A 7,158-nucleotide genomic window follows, 5' to 3' on the forward strand; every position below is an offset into this window, starting at 1 on the left:
AAGAAGGGGAAGGCTTGTTTCGTGAAGATAGGCACAAGACCATAAAATAAACCCCTCGGGAAGCAAGCACTGTTATCATTTTTTTTCAGTGCAAAGCATGTATCCTACACAGTGATAAAGAATCCAAGAGATCTCTAGCTTAGTTATTCCAATGTAAATTGACTTTTCTCTTGTAATATTTGTCTGAATGTGCATAGCTCTGAGTTTTCAAACATGGAATCTCATTACAATTTATTCTACTGGATTACAGAACCTTCTATGAGCAGAAATATCTTCCTTACACAGGTATTCATAGACCACAGTTAAATCATCCCTACCTTCAGTCAGATAAAATAGATGATTTTAGCTTGTTAGTCTCATTATAAAACAAGCTTTCAAGGCTGTGAAGCATAGTGCATCTTACTCTCCAATTACTGACTGGAAAACAGAAATGACTCCTCTCAGCTGGCTACGCAGCAAACTTTGCACAGACTCTATCACAGTAATATTGTTGGGTTTCATTTATGTCTTCTCCAATGCTGCTAACATTTGGTGTATTTATATTAGAGGCACAATAACCAGACAGTGGGGTTAAACGCCACTGTGAACGGAGATGAAGTCTGAAGTACAAAGTGGTTCTAATGTACAAAATGGAAAAATCCCTTTTGCTTATTCCCCAAAGGCAACAGTATGTACTTATTGCATTATTTCACCATGATCCATCACTCATTAACTCAGCAAAAATCCATTTCTGAACATTATTTAGGTTTTGTTTTTCATTTAGAAAAATAAACCAGGTATTCCTGTTAAAATGTTGTGAGGAGAACTGACTCACAGAATTACTGCACAGATTACTAAAAACTATTTACTTTAGATATATCTAAATTATATCTTATAAATATATATCACATACAGTACATTTATATCTGTGTTTACATATAGGCTGAAATTCAGAAAGACATCTCATTTTTGAAGCAAGAAAATATTTCCTATTTCTAAAATTTCTAACAACTTTTGAGTCATATATTAAAAAACAAAAACGAGGCAACTCTGCAAATTTAGTATTTGTAATAGAAGCAAAAAAGTGACATGCAGAAAGAAGAAAACGTGGTAGGAATCTTGGGAAAAAAATCTAGTACAATAATAAATGAAAATAGTTTTATCATCTGATACAGATATTAGAAATATTTCTCCGCAGATGATAAGTGTGACTAGAATAGCATCCATTTAAAAGAAATTACATTACTGGTTCATCTCTGATGGCTATTGTGGGACTGATATTAGAGTAGTGCTATCTGCAATTTACCTTTTTTAACTAATAGCTCTTTGTTTTGTGCATGGATCCTTTTAAAATCTTTCATATGCTTTTAAGATATCACTTACCATTTAATCACTTTCCACTTACTCTTCACTCTCCAGGCTCCTCAATCTTTAGCTACATTATGATTTTTTTCATATATATATATTTGAGCATGTACACAGACTTGGTTTCTTACCAGATCTGTCTGCCTTGACAGATATACACTATTTTGCTTTAATATTCAGTGTACTGCCAGAAAGATCAAGCTATTTATTGGACTTTTAATCTGGTACATCCCATTGTGAAGGTAGGTACAGAATGTCCTGAGACTTGCAACATGATCCAAATGAAGAATGGGGGCAGAATAGTGCAGAGACAGAAGGAATGGTGAAGTCCCAGGGAAAGAGAATGGAGATCACACAAGATTCCATTTAAAATGCTTTGTTTTTTTGAATAATACACCTTTTTTTTTTTGTGAGGCAAAACTGCATGGAGGTGGGGAGACAGGTCTGTGGTGCGGCCTCTTAAATAAACCACAGAAACCTGTATAGGTCCATGTGCAATTTCCTTCAGGGCTATAATCCACAGCTGGCTACCCCTGTGATGGTCAAACCATCACAGCGTAAAGCTGATCCTAAAAAAGAGTTCTGTAGAGCAAGTTATTCCAGAACAGTACCTAAACAACTTTAAAACAGTGGATGTCCTCCAAAAAGGTATGTGGCTCCTTGTTTAAAAGGCCCAGCAGTACTTTTGCCCCAGCTTTCCTGCTTCAGATCATTTGCTATAAATATGTGCTTTAAATGCTGTGTTAAATGGGGATCTTAAAAGCTATGACTGCTGTAAACCTCTCAATTGTATTGCCAAAAAATGGTGTCTTTGCAACACTACTATTACTGTTAATATAAAAGCAGATGAAACTATTAGCCACTTTGCAGAGAGATATTATTCACAGAAAGAAATAAAATCCTTCTGAATATCCAAGCAAATAGGGTAGTTTACTGAGTCTTTAGCATATGGATTTTGGATTAAGGTATAGGAAATATCTTTTTTATGATGAAAGCGAGAGGTTCAATTAAATTTCAGGGATAAACTCAGGAGCAAAATTTGCAAATCCAGTGGTTCCCTGACGCATGAAGCAATGTCTGTAAAGAGCCAGCAGGCTGACGGGGAGGAACTGAGTCAAAGCAACACTAAAGAGCTCATTTTCTCCTATCACTGTGATCACAATTACACCAGCGCTGTTAGGACACTCATTCTCAACAGAGTTCAGGTAAACAGGAGTGCTCAAAGTGGCTGAGTCCTTTTTGCCACCACCCCCCCACCCCTGCCCAGAGAAAATCTCTTAAGCACAAAATGAGCTGACCATATAAACCCTTTCCCAAAGCGCAATCAGAAGTCCAGCTCAAACAGCTGAGCATTTCTCAGGATTCTTCCCTGTATCCCCAAATATTGCAGGTCAGGTGGGAAGGAGCTGTGGAAAAATTTGTTGTTTTAAATAACTTTCCTTCTATGGAACAGCATATTCTATTGCTTAATACAGAAGTCTGTAGAGAGGGCAGAAGTCATGGACACCTGAAAACCCAAGAAACAAACCAAGACACTGCAAACTCTTTTTTGGACCTTTGCTATGCAAAGTGCTATACAATAGCTGGAATACATGAAGCCTCCTGATTCCTAATGCTTACACATGCATGGATTAGTGGAATGAAATTGTTTTTCTGTCCACATTGTGTTTTAAAATGTACTTCAGAAACACAATGCCATTTGAACATAAGAGAAGTAAAATCATTACCTACAATATGACTATTTCTAAAAAAATAAGGAAGTGTTTTCTACTTTAGAAAGATAAAAATTGTTACATACATCCAAATGTGCGAACACATGCACACACATAGGCAAGAAATAAAAAAAACCCCAATCCTACATACATTTTCTCTTGGATTGAGCACAAGAAAAATAATGTTTGAGCCTCTTTATATTTTTATGTACCAGCCATTCCACTCCCATAACTTCACAGTTCTCCATAGTACAAATTGGTAGTGGTGTAGTGGCCATCAGCTGTCTTCTGTGATGCTGAGCTTCATTAGCACACAGACCACAGAACGCATTTCTTGGCTGAGATTATCAAAGTATTATGGAATATTTATCCATGTGCTTTTCTCTTCCTTCCATTCTCCTCTTGTTCCCCTCCTTCCTTATGACTTCAATTATGATCAGATGACTCCTGCAGCCAGTTCATTGTATGTAAGCAGGTCCCACTGCATAGCTCAGCAATTCAGCAGCAGCTGGCAAGCAGGGGCATGAGGACACATTTAGCAAGTCTGCAGAGAGCTGTTTAGTTCCTGGGGATGCAACTGAGAGAGGAGTTCACCTTCTTTCTTCCCCAGGGACTTTTCAGGGCTCAAGCATTTTGCAAGCTGTGCTGGAGAGTTTGCTGGACATAGGGGACTCTCTGCTGCCTGCTTTTCAGAAGGCTCACACTGAAATGGTAAAAAATATCAAGACCTTCCTGATTTGCTGAGGGGGAATATGGGATAGTGCAAGGGGAGGGTGGGAAGCACTCCCCACAAAGTGATGCCAGACTGCAATGTCTGGAACCTATGCTGGGCACACAGATCCTCCATGGTCTGATGGAGAGGGCAGGGCAGTTGCATAAGGATGCATTAGTGTGCAACATATTTCTCTTTACTGAGAAATACCCAGGGATATGCTTTTTAATAATAATATAAACTACACCCATTAAGTCAGAGGACTTTAATTCTGAGATATCTATTTCTCTGGGAAATCTGGAAGGTGAATGTGGCTTGCAAACTCAGAGAGAGGAATAAATCTAAGGGAAGTCCAGCCAGCAATGACTCTACATATTTTGGACTTCTACAGAAATAATAAAAAAAAAGACTGATGTTCCAAAAACCACAGGTGTCATATCAAAAGTGCATGGGGAGACATATGGTACTTGAGACTTAGGAGTTCACATTTAAGGTAACCTTCCCTTGGAGAAACAGGCCAAGCCTTCTAACCAAATGCCATTCCAGGTGCTTATTATACGCAGTCATCAGTAGCGGAGACCGGTCACTAAGGTGGGTTTTTAAAGGGAGATTTTATCATTAGTAGGACATTTTTATTTCTATTGCACTCACAAGCACATATATTAGCCTCACAGAGGAAACACAGTGCCTTTAAGCCTGATGAGGAAACATTGCAAGATCTGCACAATTTCACAGAAGCTGTGAGAAGAAATAAATGGCATTGGAAAAAAACCCTGTTTCTTACAAAATTAGAAACATGTGATAGAGTTACTAAATTATATTCACAAAAACATCAAGTATTCGGAACTGATTAGAATCACATGATGTAAAACTGGTTTCATGTATGAACAACTAAAACAAAATTAGTTGAAATTCTGGATGAATAGCTGAGGACAAAAGACTGCACAGGTAACAGTTAAAATTGTTAGACCTTTCTAAGATTACCTGTGACACTAAAACTAATTGCCTACACTCCAACCTCTTGGAGTTGGCTCCTGTGAGAGGAAAAGGGAAATATCCAGCCATTTATCTCGCCCACCATGTAAATGTCCTATGTAAATTAAAATATTGATCTTTACTTTTGGTTGGTTCAGCATTCCCCATTCCACCTAACATTTCACACAGAAGTAAAAGTGGCCTCGGTAAGTGAATGCACTAAGATATGAAATTCACATTTTATTTCTTCCTAGACATTTAAAAGGTTTTACCATATTGGGTTTCAGGTTTGAAGGCTATCTGTTTTCATGTTTCTTAATACTGTTCTCTGCTTTCAAAAATTCAGAATGGACAGCAATCAGGGAAGAGGTTTACCAGACTGTTCAATACCTCAATTACCAAATACAAAACAGGTAAGAATTTTATGTTATCACAGATAAAAGAACAATTATCAATGAATCTGATCTCTTTGGGATAAGAATGGTGCATATTCATTTTAAATGCCAGTGATATGGTGCTTATGTACAAGTGTAGCAGATATGCTGAGGATCCATTTAGGGATGGTGGAATCTGTCTGTAAAAGGTAGATGTCAACATTCAACTCACATGTGGGTTCAGCTGGGAAGGGAACAAACACTGGAGAGTGTAAGTATGGCACACAGTGGAGTTAATTGCTTGTGATTCTAATGGGTGTACTGTTAAAGATGGCAGCTAAGAGATAACAGGTAGAAGGGATTCAGTAAGTAAACTCTGCCCCTGGAGGCGAAGGGAAGTTCTGAAGATGTTCCTCCTCACATCCTTCTTATTTTCAGCCTGGGAAAGTTCATGGTGCAGGAGTGAGGTGAGGAGTAGTAGATCTTTCATTTGATTCCCCTATGTCAGAATACATTTCAAAGATAAAAATGGGGGGAGTAGCCCTATAGTTTACTAATCTGTGCCAGTAAATTAAACAGTCTCTGGAATGCTATTGAGAAAAGACTCACAGCTCTCTAACCCATGAAAATGACTCATGTCAGCCCGTGCTTTCTCAAGGACTTCATGGGTGCCATGCAGAAGCTGAACTTTCCACTGGCCATAGCTAGCAGTCAGCCTGTTGTGGAGGATAGCAGCATTTACACACTGGGTTTATTAGCATAGATATAGTCACAGTGCCCCTGTAACTTATAAATTCTGTGCTGCCTCTTAACTTCATCTCTCTACCTTGCGGAGTCTTTGACACAGCATTTTATCCTTATGTGTTGACAAGAGGCATGAAATATTACTTTGAAATTCCATCTAGACTTAAGTATTGTATTTAGAAAGCATGCTTATTTCAGTCTCCTTTTTTAGGTTTATTACAGGAAAGCAGGTCTTGTGAATAATATGTTTAACACATCAGTTCTTCACAGTTGGAAGAGAAAGTTTTCTGGATATTACTTAGTATGTATGGGATAATAACTTTATCATTTCATGTTTTCTGTCCAGAGTCCTGGGAATCTGAGAAACAGCAGAGGATTCACTGAAGAAGACAAAAAGGATTCTAACAAAGACAACAGTCTGAACAACTTTTGCAGTTGTTGGAAAGAGTGTGGCATGCACATTAATTAGCTATATTAAAGGCATCCCTAAATAACTCTATTTAAGGACTTGGAATTTCACCACCTCAAGGCTCCCATGTGTTTCACACAGCAATTAGCAACTATTTTCAAAACTGCAAAACACCAAATGTAATTGCAAAAATTTTAAAAAAAGGAAAACATTAAAAACTTTTACTAGGAAGGTATAAAACTCACTTAACTGGTACCTGTGCCACTCTGGAGCTAATATGCACATATGACTGTAAGGGTTCTAACTACAGCGTGACTGTGGCTTTGGTAGTAAAACACCTAGGCAGGTATCCTTTTTGCTCAGATAGAACCACTCAAATACTGGTTGGATCCTGACACCTCCAGCTACACAATGGCTTTAAAAATCACAGTCCCTAATGCTTGCTGAGTCTGCATTCATCTCTGAAGAGATGAAATTGTCCTTGGGTAGAAGAAACAATTGTCACGTTTCCTAAGCAAGTAAAAGAAGGACAAAATTAGAAGGCTCATGTGGATAAACCTGCTTCATTACTGAGAAAATTCAATGTCAATTCATGTTACAAGTATATCAGAAGTGAACTGATGAAAATTGTCTTCATCTAATCATTCACCTCATGTTGGCTTTTCTGTAGTGCTCATGTTTGGCAGGATGCATTACCCAGAAACACCATCCACATAAGGAGGCTGGGAAAGCACTCTGAGTCATAGTATCCAGTGTATAACATATTTTGCCATTGTTTCACTGATGTTCTGATATTTCAGGTTTGCTTAGGAAGGTGACCAGCCAATTATCACCAGCCTATTCAGGCACAGGTGTTCAAGATCTTACCAAGGCTTATCTTTGTTCTTA

Source organism: Corvus cornix, chromosome 3 (assembly GCF_000738735.6).
Source record: "Corvus cornix cornix isolate S_Up_H32 chromosome 3, ASM73873v5, whole genome shotgun sequence".
NCBI classification, from domain to species: Eukaryota; Metazoa; Chordata; class Aves; order Passeriformes; family Corvidae; genus Corvus; species Corvus cornix.